The sequence below is a fragment of the Panthera tigris genome, chromosome C1 (genome assembly GCF_018350195.1).
Source record: "Panthera tigris isolate Pti1 chromosome C1, P.tigris_Pti1_mat1.1, whole genome shotgun sequence".
NCBI classification, from domain to species: domain Eukaryota; kingdom Metazoa; phylum Chordata; class Mammalia; order Carnivora; family Felidae; genus Panthera; species Panthera tigris.
The window spans coordinates 35,341,010-35,354,584 of NC_056667.1; positions in this window are offsets into that span (position 1 = coordinate 35,341,010).

Here is a 13,575-nt window from a genome sequence, read left to right on the forward strand (position 1 = left end):
CATATACGGACACTGTTCTAAGGAAGACATCCAGATGGCTAACAGGCATGTGAAAAGATGCTCAACATCATTCGTCATCAGGGAAATACAAACCAAAACCATGATGAGATACCACCTCACACCTGTCAGAATGGCTAAAACTAACAACACAGGAAACAACAGATGTTGGCGAGGATGTGGAGAAAGAGGAGCCCTCTTGCATTATTGGTAGGAATGCAAACTGGTGTAGCCACTCTGGAAAACAGTATGGAGGTTCCTCAAAAAGCAAAATATAGAACTACCCTATGATCCAGCAATTGCACTACTCGGTATTTACCTAAAGGATACAAAAATACAGATTTGGGGGGCACATACACCCCTGTGTTTATAGCATCAGTATCAACAATAGCCAAACTATGGGAAGAGCCCAAATGTCCATCAATGATGAATGCATAAAGAGGAGGTGGTATACATATACAATGGAGTATTACTCAACCATCAAAAAGAATGAAGTCTTGCTGTTTGTAATGACGTGGATGGAACTAGAGTGTATCATGCTAAGTCAGTCAGTCAGAGAAAGACAGATACCATATGATTTCACTCATAGGTGGGATTTAAGAAACAAAACAGATGAACATAGGGGAAATGGGAAAAAGAGAGAGAGAGAGGGAAGCAAACCATAAGAGACTCCTAACAAAACAAACTGAGGGTTGATGGAGGGAGGTGGGTGGGGGATAGGCTAAATGGGTCATGGGTATTATGGAGGCACTTGTGATGAACACTGGGTATTCTATGCAAGTGATGAATCACTAAATTCTACACTTGACACCAATGTTAAACTATATGTTAACTAACTAGAATTTAATTAAAAATTTGAAACAACAGAAAAAAAAAAAAAAAGGAAAATATCCTGGCCATTCAATGTTGAACACTGGTCTTATATTCCTTGCCTCCCATATACAAAATTTACAAGCTTTCCAAAAATGGTTCTATAATCCATCTATTCATTCACTTAGCTAAGCAAGCAAATAATCAAGTAACATTTTTTGAACAATGTGCTAATATCAAGCAGTGAAGATATATAAATAAGGCACAGTCTTTGCCTGTTTTATAATCTAAAGAGAGAGAGAGGCATGAAGACAAATAGTTATGATACATGGTGGGCAAACAAACAAACAAAAACCCCAAACCCTCCTATGATAGAATTGAGTAAAAATTACAGAAAAATAGCAAAGAGAATGGCAAAAATACCATTTGCATGCTATGTCCTTTTTCATTCTCACCACTATTCTTTACTTCAGACTCTCATTTCTGCTTATCTAGATTACTATCTCCAATGGTCTATAAGCTAGCCACTCAGGCAGCTATTTAGAAGTAGCTGTCAGTATAATAAAGAGTACAGTACACTTTAAATCAAAATTTGTAAGTCTGCGTCCTGCCACTCACTAGTTGGGTTATCTTAGGCAAGTCCTAATCAGAAAGATAGTCTTTACATCCCACCATCCTTATCTTTAATTATTAATCTGTTTACTTCTAGTCTATTTACTGGGTTACAATGAAGTTTAAATAGAGTGAAAGTGTAAGTAACATGAAGTATATCTGGTTAAAAATACGCTGCAATAGAATAACATCCTAGAAGAAGCAGAACTCCAGACACCAAAATCTCAAATGCAAGAATCACAGGCTTCAGTCCATTCTAGGTATCTACTTATATTAATACCTAGAGGAACAGTTTAAATAAATATTTTATGAGGACAACTTAAAACTAGTTAAGTAAATTCTTCAATACAGAAAATTAAATGTCCAGATGAAATCTCTTTTTTTTAGAATAACATGGTAAAATTTGATCTGTAATCATAATAAAAACTACCAGCAAATAGAAAAACAAGGAGACCTCTTTAAACCTATAAAGGTTATCTATAAAAACTTAAGCAAACATCAAACTAAATGTTGAAACTTTGTTGTTGTTGTTGTTGTTATTTTTAAAGATAACTGAACAAGAAAGGGATGTTACTGTCACCTTTTTATTTGACTTCCTACTGGAGGTCCAAATGAGTACAAAAGACAAGGAAAAGAAAATAAGGATTAGAAAGGAAAAAAAAAACCCCCACCATAATGCCAATTATTTGTAGAGGATTTGATTATGGAGTTAGAAAATTCTAAAGAATCTATAGGTAAATTATTAAAATCAGTGAATTTAGCAAGCCTGCTGAATAACAATGTACAAAAAAAAAGCTGTATTTTAATAGGCCAGCAGTTAGAAAATACAATTTAAAAATGGTACCATTTACAATAGCATAAAATTTTAAATACTTTGAAATAATGTAACTAAAGATATATATGAGCCTGCCAGAAAAAAACTATAAAAACATTATTGAGAAAGCAATAACCATTAAAAAGCTGATAAATTAGACTGCATCAAATTTTTTGTTCTTCAAAAGACACTCAGAAAATGAGTAGACAAGTGAAAAACAAGGAGAAAATATCTGACAAATATATCTGCTTAAAGGACTTGTATTCAGGATATATAAAGAACTTCTATAACGCAATAAAAAACTCAACCCATTTTTTTTTCAAATAGGCAAAAAAATTGAACATACTTCACAAAGGAAGATATACAAGTGATTAATGAACACTGAAAAAGTGTTCAACATCTTTAGTCATTGCAGAAATGTAAATTAAAACTGTAGTGAGATAACACGACATATGCACTAAAATGGCTAAACTGAAAAGAATGACACCACCAAATGTTGGCCAAGAAGTGGAGCAATGAACTCTCATATACTGCTAGTGAGAACTGCCATAAATAAACTAATGAATTCCAAAATTACATAATCATTTATATACATGTGCACTTCGACACAAGAATTCTACCCATAGGTATTTAGCTGAGAGACATGAAAAAAAAAATGCCCACACAAAGTCTTATATAAGAGTATTTATAATGGGGTACCTGAGTGGCTCAGTAGGTTAAGTGTCTGACTTCAGCTCAGGTCATGATCTCGTGGTTTGTGCACTGGAGCCCCACATCAGGCTCTGTGCAGACAGCTCAGAGCCTGGAGCCTGCTTCGGGTTCTGTGTCTCCCTCTCTCTGCCCTTCCCCCACTCACGCTCTGTCTGTCTGTCTCTCTCAAAAACAAATAGACACTTTAAAATTTTATAAAAAGAATATTTATAGCAGTTGCAGTTGCAATAGCAAAAAAAAAAAATGGAAAAACTCAAATACTGTTCAAAGAAGAGTGGGCAAATTGTGGTATATTTATACAATCAAACACTACTTAAGCATTAAAAAGAAATGAACTACTGATACACATAATAATACACTGAATCTTATAACCATAATGCCCAATACAAACATTTATATATACTATATAATCTCATTTATATGATGTTCTAGAACAGGAAAATTAATCTAAGGTGGAAAATATTAAGAGTGGTTACTTATTAGCAAGTGGGGGGATTCCCACAAGAAGCCACCTGAGATAAAATTTTGGAGACATGAAAATGTTCTATATCATGTAACTGTGGATTACACTACAATATTACAGTATTACAGCATTTAACAATATAGATGAATGTCATAAATGTAATGCTGAGTAAAATAAGTCATATAAAAAGTGTACTTATTGCATGATTACATTTAAATAAAGTTTAAAAACATGCAACTTTAAATTGCAGTATTTAGAGATACATGCTTAAGTGGAACAATAAAGAAAGGCAAGGAATTGATTACCATTAAATCAGGGCAGTGGTTATATTTGTAAGGAGGGCGGACACAGTGATTGGGATGCATCATGAATAAGTGTTAAAGGGTACTGGCAATATTCTATTTCCTGCTCTGGAAATGGTTAAATGAGTGGTTTGTGTTGTAATAAAACATTGAGTTATACAAAATAAAACCATGATAAAATAGCATGTCCTAACTGAAGACAGCAGCTAATTTTCCAGGTTTCCCTATTATAATTTCATTTTCAATTTGTAAAACTGCAAAATATTATTAATAAGAAGATAAGTGCATGTATATAAATGTATAATAATTAATATATTCATAAATTATATTAGAAACCCAGTGAAAGTTAACCCTGAAAATGGCATGAAGACCATCTTGAAGACAGGAAGAAAACGTAGTGTAGGACTCTTCACTGAAAGTGGCATTTGACTTAAACTACTTAACAAGAAAGGGAATGTCTTGGCTCATTTATCCTGGAAGTTCAAGTGGATGACTCCAACTTCAGGCATGGCTAGATGCAGTGATTCAAGTAGTGTCATGGAAAATCTGTCTTGGCTTTGGTTTCATGATAGGCAAAGATGAGTCATTCCTACCAACATAAAAACAATGTAATTTTTCCCATCTTTAAAAACAAAAGCTCCACTTTTCCTGCCCCACTATTTCATTTCTTTGTTCCCTTTAGAGCAAGACTAGAGTTGTTCATAGTTTCTAATTCTTTTCCTTCCAGTCTTTCTGAACCCATTCCAAACAGATGCACCTACCTTTCCAATGAAAATGATTTCAGGGGTGCACAGGAGTCTCAGTCAGTTGAGAGTCCGACTCTTGATTTCGGCTCAGGTCATACATGATCCCAGGATCGTGGGTTCAAACCCCAAGTTGGGCTCTGCACTCAATGTGGAGCCTGCTTAAGATTCTCTTTCTTTCTCTCTCTCTCTCCCACCGCCCTTCTCCCCTGCTTTTTCTCTCTCTAAAATTAAATTCATTCATTCATTCATAAATTAAAAAAAAAAGTTTTCCAAAAAAAAAGGACTTCATCCAAGTCACCAATGACCTCCATATTGCTAAATTCAATCAGTATTTCTCAGTCCTTAGTTTACCTTTGACACAATTAACAACTCCCACATCTTTGATTATTTTCTTCATTGGATTCCAGGACAACACACTGTCTTGGTTTTCCTTTTATCTTATTGGATTCCCCCATTTTTAGTTTTCTTTGCTGGTTCCTCCTCCTTCTTTCTCCAATTCTCAATGTCAGAATGCCCTAGGGCTCTCAGTCCTTGACCTTTTTTCTCTAATTATACTTACTCCCTTGGTTATTTCAATTAGTGCCTTTGCTTTAAATAGTATCTGTATGCCAATGACTCGCAAATTTTTATCTCAGATAAGGATCTCTCTTCCAAAATCCAGATTCATACATCCAACTCCCTACTTAGAGGTCTCCATAAAACCCTTGGAGGTCTTGATAAGCATCTCAAACTTAACAAGTCCAAAACCTAATTCACCTACACCCTTCCCCATCTCGATGGCAAACTTCACTCCTCCAATTGCTCAGACCCAAAAGCTTGGAGTTATCCTTGATTCCACATCCTATATCCAATCCATCAGGAAATTATACTTGTTCCACTTATAAAATAGTTCCAAAACAATTTCTCAACATTTCCACTATTTCAACTCTGGTCCAAGCCTGGATTATTTCACTAGCCTCCTAACAGGCGCAGGTACCTGCTCTACCTTTCTACTCCTTCTTGAAATTTATTCTCCACATAGCATTCAGAATGATCTTTTAAAAGTCTATCAGATCCTGACACTCCTCTACTCAGATACTTCCAGTGGTTTCCCATTTCATTCAAAGCTGAGAGTCTTACAATGGTCTACATAGGCTTATATCTCTGACTTCTTTTTATTACTCTGCCCCTTACAGTCCTTGCTGCTCTTCAAACATACTAGGCACAGCCATACCACAAAGCCTCTGGTCTAGCTGTTCCTTCCAAATATCTGCTTGGTACACCCCTCCCTTCTTTCAGTAAGTCTCCTCAGATGTTACCTTCTCAGTGAGGTCTGCCCAGATCATCCCATTAAATACTTAAACTGTCCTATCTCCCTGCCACCATTCCTATACTCTGAATTCCTTCAAACGCTATTCTCCCATTCCCTTTTTCTTTTTAAAATTTTTTAAATGTTTGTTTATTTTTGACAGAGAGAGAGAGAGAGAGAGAGAGAGAGTGAGCAGGGGAGGGGCAGAGAGAGAGGGAGACACAGAATCTGAAGCAGGCTCCAGGCTCTGAGCTGTCAGCATAGAGCCCAACACGGGGCTCGAACTCACAGACTGAGAGATCATGACCCGAGGCGAAGTCGGACGCTCAACCGACTGAGCCACCCAGGCGCCCCTCCCATTCCCTTTTTCTACAGCACTACTTTCTGATATACTATTGTAATGTACTTGCTTACTATGTTTATCATTGCTTTCCTCTGCTACAATGTAAGCCACCACAAGGGCAGGGATCTTTGATTTATTCATTAATATATCTCATGTGCCTAGAATGCTTGGCATTCAGTTAATACTTGTTAAATGTTAAATTATTGCTATTGGTTATTTTAGGCTCATGGAACCCTTATGACTAATACCACCAGCCAAAAAGCACAAGCATTTGACTGAATCCTGAATCAATCATCCTAGTGAAGAGGTGGTGTATTCAATCAGCCAGGCCTCTCATGTACCTTCATGTGGAGTTAAGAAGAGAAGTGTTAACTCTATCTGAACGACATGAAATTATTTCCTCACAAGAATGAAGGACAGCATTACCAAAAGAGATAAGGGGAAGTATACTGGACAGGCAAAACAGCACAACTGGAGGTAACTGTAGAGTAGTAAGTAGTTAAGGGTGGTTAACAGACAGACTCTGGAATAAGGAAGCATGAATTATATTCCAGCCATGCCTCTTGCTAGCTCTGAGGCCCCAAGCAAATTATTTATGCTTTTGTTGCCTCAGTTTCTTCACCTGTAAAACAAGGATAAAACTAGTAACTAACTCATAGAGTTGTAATAAGTATTAAATTGGTTTTAATGCATATAAAAACACTTAGAGAAGGGCCTGGCATATAGTAAGCATTATAGAAATGTTAGCTATTGTTGTTGTTGCTACTGTTATTATTACTATTAATTGAGGTGAAGTATTCCTCATCACAGCAATTTTATCATAACACTTAAGGTCTGGTGAGACAAAACAATAAAGAACTGCAGGGTGGCTTGCTTAATTCATCATCTTAGGATGGTTTGCTTAATCATCTACACATCCACTAAATGCTTATGCTGTGCCTGGCATTTGGCCAGTCCAGGCTTTAAGGAGGGCACAGTCTACTATGGGGAGATATTTAACAAATAAAAGCAATCAAGATTTATAGGTGCTATTTTAGTTCCATTCTTCCTAGAATCTCTCATCTTTCTATTCTAAGACCCAATTTAGATACTAAGCCCTTAAAAGTCAGAGATTTCTTCTGCTCTATACTTAAAATTTTTAGAAAATTTTAAGTAGGCTCTATACCCAATGTGGAGTTCAAATTCATGACTCCAAGATCAAGAATTGCATGCTCTACCAACTAGGCCAGCCAGGCACCCCAAGCATTCTCTAAATGATTCTCTAAAGATTTTTAAAAATCTTAATTCTAGGTCTAGCAGCAGCTCTTGACCCCAAGTCTTAATGTCATAGTACAATGAATTATTTCCAGTTCTGCGGCAGCAGAAGACTTGTTGGCCTATTCAGTGTTTGGCTTATGATCAACTGCTACACAGATTTTTTATTTACTTCAAATTGTCTTCTACATAACCTATGGAACTTTCCATGATCACCTCTGGGGTACAAGGAGATGACTGGGAGTCTTGAAATTGTAAGAAGATCTCATAATATTTCACTCAGACACTCACAGATCACTGCATCACCATTTGAAATGTTAGACTAAATGAATGAAGTAGTTGGTTGTCTTTTATCTGATTACCTTTAAAGATAAAAAGTTCCCCGTCATTGGAGATATTAAAGAAAATATGACCACCTATTTTATTCATTTTAATCATTATTTTCATGCAAGATCCCATGGAAAGTGTTAAAAATCTAGTGATGAATAAGGTATAGTCCCTAACATTAGCCAATGAGACCTGTGTAATTTCTGAACCACAGAACTGCAAGATAATAAATTTGTATTGTTCTAAGTTTGTGGTATTAAGTTTGTGGTAATTTGTTACAGCCATTAAGCCATTAAAGTTTACAGTAATCTGTTACAGCAACAACAGAAAACTAATACAAATATCAAAAGATGTTAATCAGCAGGCAGCACAGGGGAAAAGTATGATGCTAGGCAAGGTAGGAGTCCCAAATTAAAGAAAGGTTTTTGGGAAACAGATTCTTTTCTTTTTCCAAGTTTTTATTCAAATTATAGTTTTCAACATATATGGTAAAATTGGTTTCAGTTGTAGAATTTGGTGATTCATCACTTACATACAACACCCAGTGCTCATCATAACAAATGCCCTCCTTAATACCCGACACCCACTTAGTCTATCCCCCACCCACCTCCCTCCATCAACCCTCAGTTTGTTCTCTATAGCTAAGAGTCTCTTATGGTTTGCTTCCCTCTCTCTCTTTTTTTCTTTCCCCTATGTTCATTTGGTTTTTTCCTTAAGTTCCACCTATGAATGAAATCATGTGGATTTTGTCTTTCTATCACTGATTTATTTCACTTAGCATGATACACTCTAGTTCTATCCACGTCATTACAAACAGCAAGACTTCATTCTTTTTGATGGTTGAGTAATATTCCATTGTATATGTATACTACTTCCTCTTTATGCATTCATCATTGATGGACATTTGGGCTCTTTCCATAGTTTGCCTATTGTTGATAACGATCCTATGAACATGGGGTGTATATGCCCCTTTGAATCTATATTTTTGTATCCTTTGGGTTAATACCTAGTAGTGCAATTGCTGGGTCATAGGGTAGTTCTTTTGTCAGGAACCCCCATACTGTTTTCCAGAGTGGCTACACCAGTTTGCATTCCCACCAAGAGGGTTCTTGCAAGAGGGTTCCCCTCCTTGCAAGAGGGTTCTCCTTTCTCCACATCCTCACCAAGATCTGTTGTTTCCTGAGTTGTTAGTTTTAGCCATTCTGACAGGTGTGAGGTGGTATCTCATCATGGTTTCGATTTGTATTTCCTTGATAATGAATGATGCTGAACATCTTTTCATGTGTCTGTTGGTCATCTGGATGGCTTGGTTGGAAAAATGTCTGTGTATATCTTCTGCCCAGTTCTTAAATGGATTATTTGTGTTTTGGGTTTTGAGTTTGATTAAGTTCTTTATAGATTTTGGATGCTAACTCTTTATTAGCTATGTCATTTGCAAATATCTTTTCCCATTCTGTAAGCTGCCTTTTAGTTTTGTTGATTGCTTGCTTTGCTGTGCAGAAGTTTCTTATTTTGATGAAGTCCCAATAGTTCATGTTTGCTTTTGTTTCCCTTACCTTTGGTGATGTGTCTAGTAAGAAGGGGCCCTGGGCAAAGTCAAAGAGGTTGCTGCTCGTGTTCTTCTCTAGGATTTTGAAGGTTTCTTGTCTTACATTTAGGTCTTTCAAGAAACAGATTCTTTCAGAGTGGCCAAAATGAACAAATGAGGAGACTATAGATGCTGGAGAGGATGTGGAGAAACGGGAACCCTCTTGCACTGTTGGTGGGAATGCAAATTGGTGCAGCCACTCTGAAAAGCAGTGTGGAGGTTCCTCAGAAAATTAAAAATAGACCTACCCTATGACCCAGCAATAGCACTGCTAGGAATTTACCCAAGGGATACAGGAGTACTGATGCATAGGGGCACTTGTGCCCCAATGTTTATAGCAGCACTCTCAACAATAGCCAAATTGTGGAAAGAGCCGAAATGTCCATCAACTGATGAATGGATAAAGAAATTGTGGTTTATATACACAATGGAGTACTACGTGGCAATGAGAAAGAATGAAATATGGCCTTTTGTAGCAACGTGGATGGAACTGGAGAGTGTGATGCTAAGTGAAATAAGCCATACAGAGAAAGACAGATACCATATGGTTTCACTCTTATGTGGATCCTGAGAAACGTAACAGAAACCCATGGGGGAGGGGAAGGAAAAAAAAAAAAAAAGAGGTTAGAGTGGGAGAGAGCCAAAGCATAAGAGACTGTTAAAAACTGAGAACAAACTGAGGGTTGATGGGGGGTGGGAGGGAGGGCAGGGTGGGTGATGGGTATTGAGGAGGGCACCTTTTGGGATGAGCACTGGGTGTTGTATGGAAACCAATTTGACAATAAACTTCATATATTGAAAAAATAAAAAAAATAAAAAAAGAAACAGATTCTTAACCATGGAGAGCAAACTGATGGTTACCAGAGGGGAGGTGGGTGTTGTGATGGGTTAAATTGGTGGTGGGAGTTAAGAAGGAGTACGTTTGTTGTGATGAGCATAGGGTGAGGTATGGAAGTATTTAATTACTATCTTATATACCTGAAACTAATATAACAGTATATGTTAACTAACTGGAATTAAAATAAAAAGCAAGGTTTTACTGAGGATAGGAGAAATGATCTAGAAGTACAATTAAGAAGTGGAAGAATGCCGACTCTATCTTCCTGTACCTTGTGATAAATACTGGAAGAATAAACACTATTGGCCCACCGGATATTACTATTCTTGGAAATAATCTGATCTGGGATAGAAGAGCAGCAGACCTGTAGTCAGGGTAATAACTAAAGGCATTAAAAATGAAAGGCATGGTGAGATTAGTTGGTCTACCTCTGATTCTCTGCTAATGCAGCCAGAGACCTGATGATGCTAGGAGCCAGTGGCCTGAATGTTGATTTGCTTCAGAGGAAAAAACATTTATAGGGATTCAAGTCTGAAGTGATCAATCAACCAAAAGGAAGCCTGATGTGGTACATAAAGAATCTTGTATTCAGAAGTGGAACATGTCTGAGTATTGGGCGAGTTACCTTACCTCATCATCTTTTTCTCAACTCACTTTTTATAAACTGCCTTCTTTTTTGCTAAGAGAGTCCAATTTGTAGATTAGTCTTTTGGTGTTATATACATTTATTTGAATCTAATATATTTTAACAGTATTTTATTTTATTAAAAAAATTTTAATGTTTACTTATTTTTGAGAGAGAGACACACAGAGTGGGAGGAGGGGAGAGGTAGACAGAGAGGGAGATATAGAATCTGAGGTAGGCTCCAGGCTCTGAGCTGTCAGCACGGAGCCCAATGGAGGGCTCGAACTCACAAACCATGAGATCATGACCTGAACCAAAGTCAGATGCTTAACCAACTGAACCACCCAGGCACCCTCCTTTTTTTATTATTATTTTTTAAATGTTTATTTTTGAGAGAGACAGAGAGCAAATGGGGGAGGGGCAGAAAGTGAGGGAGACACAGAATCCAAAGCAGGTTCTAGGCTCTGACCTGTCAGGCCAGATGCAGGGCTCGAATCCACGAACTGCAAGATCATGACCTGAGCTGAAGTCAGACACTTAACCAACTGAGTCATCCAAGTGCCCCAATGCCCCCTTTTTAAAATGAAAAAAAAAAATGTTTTAACAATATCTTATACTAGCTATTCTCTTCTAATCTCAACAGTGAATTATAAAAACATTTAAAGATGGAGTACCTGGGTGGCTCAGTTGGTTAAGCATCCAACTTCAGCTCAGGTCATGATCTCACCCTTGTGGGTTCAAGCCCTGCATCGGGCTCTATGCTGACAGCTTGGAGCCTGGAGCCTGCTTTGGATTCTATGTCTCCCTCTCTCTCTGCCCCTCCCCTGCTCACACTATCTCTCTCTCTCAAATATAAATAAACATAAAGAATTTAAAAATTATATAACTAGGCATCTTCTGTTTCTCCCCAAATTATAACACCTCTAAGGTGCACTGAGCAAATATTTAATCTAATATTAAACTCCTCCCTTGTATTTCTCACATAGACTAAAGTCAACATGAAAATGGATTACTTTCACAAACATTAGAAAACTAGTATTTGACTTTAATGTTACAAGTTCATTTTAAAAAAATGAACTTGAGGGGTGCTTGGGTGGCTCAGTTGGGTATCCTACTCTTGATCTCAGCTCAGGTCTTGATCTCAGGGTCGTGAGTTCAAGCCCTGCATTGGGCTCCATGCTGAGTGTGGAGCCTACTTAAAAAAAAAAAGTCGGGGCGCCTGGGTGGCTCAGTTGGTTAAGTGTCTGACTTCGGCTCAGGTCATGATCTCGTGGTCCATTAGTTCGAGCCCTGCGTCGGGCTCTGTGCTGACAGCTCAGAGCCTGAAGCCTGTTTCAGATTCTGTGTCTCCCTCTCTTTCTGATTCTCCCCCATTCATGCTCTGTCCCTCTCTGTCTCAAAAATAAATAAACGTTAAAAATTTTTTTAAAAAAAGTCAACTTGATTAAAAAAAATCCCATATCTCTAGTATGACAGGTTTGCATTTTATAAATCATTGATTTATGTTTCCTTTTTCTATAAAATAAAACTTAAATATAATTGACAAAGAAAGGGTTTGCCCAAGGCAATACGACTTACACAGAGAAGACTGGCTATCAATTAATGCCAAATTATTCACACAGAGGACTGTTTTTCTACGTTGTGTGATTTTCATAACACTAAAGAATTGTTTTGGCTCTTAAGCTACTGCAGAACAAGGGAACAAGAAAGACTTTTTCACATTAAGCAATAAGCCAAGTGACAATTACCTAAAAATATTTAGGAGACTGTCTGAAGTTATTACTACCCCAAAGTGAATTTTAAACTATCATGAGCAAATTTCAGGCGATCTGACTTCTTGTTCTAGCTTTGCCGGTAATTAACTTAGTGACCTCAGAAAAAGTTACTATCAAGTTCCCTCATCAGTAAGACTAAGTTTCAGAGTAGTTTTATTTGATTTTCTCTCTTTACATTTTCAACTCTGTAGTGGAAGAAAATTATACTAACCTGTTGATCCTGGTCAACTATCATCTTTAAGTAATTTTTGATTAATTGAAGGACAGTGACTGGCTTAGAATTAGTAGGTAAGTATTCATTTAGTATTTACTACTTTCTCTAAAGTATTACTACTTTTCTCTAAAGTTCCATAGGAATTGCTTCAAAAGCTGCCAAGGGAGGCAGCAGCAGAGGTCCCAGAGCAGCTCCAATTTTACTGATCTATATAAAGTGCTATCTTTTAAAAAAGGGTTTTACTACTAGGGGTGCCTGGGTGGCTCAGTCAGTTAAGCGTCTGATTTTGGCTGAGGTAATGATCTCACAGTTAGTGAATTTGAGCCCCACATCAGGCTCTGCACTCTCAGCTAGGAGCCTTCTTCAGATCCTCTGTCTCCCTCTCTCTGCCCCTCCCTTGCTTGCTCTCTCTGTCAAAAATAAATAAGCATTTTTCTTTAAAGGGTTTTACTACTACTTAAAAAAATATTTGGTGTAATGAAAAAAATCATGGATTCTGAAAAAGTGGCCAGGGTTTGGATGCTGACTCCTCCAGTTCTGGTTGGGTGAATATGGGTAATTTTCCCCTGAAATTTTAGGACTGCTCTACTGCACAGGACTGAACGTTGTAATTGAGCCTTTATTCTCAGTGTTCTCATCTAAAATGGAGATAAGAATCACCTCACTCACCTCACAAGGTTACTGTGAGGATTAAGTGGGATAAATAAATAGTGCATGTACACAGGGAGTACAAGATATCATTCACTCAAAAAGCATTAGTTAATAACATTCCTAGTTTGTAAAGTTTATTTTTAGTAGGTTTACCAAGACATACCATACAATAAAAGCTCACATTTAAAGAATATAATTAGGTAAGTTTTGGCATATG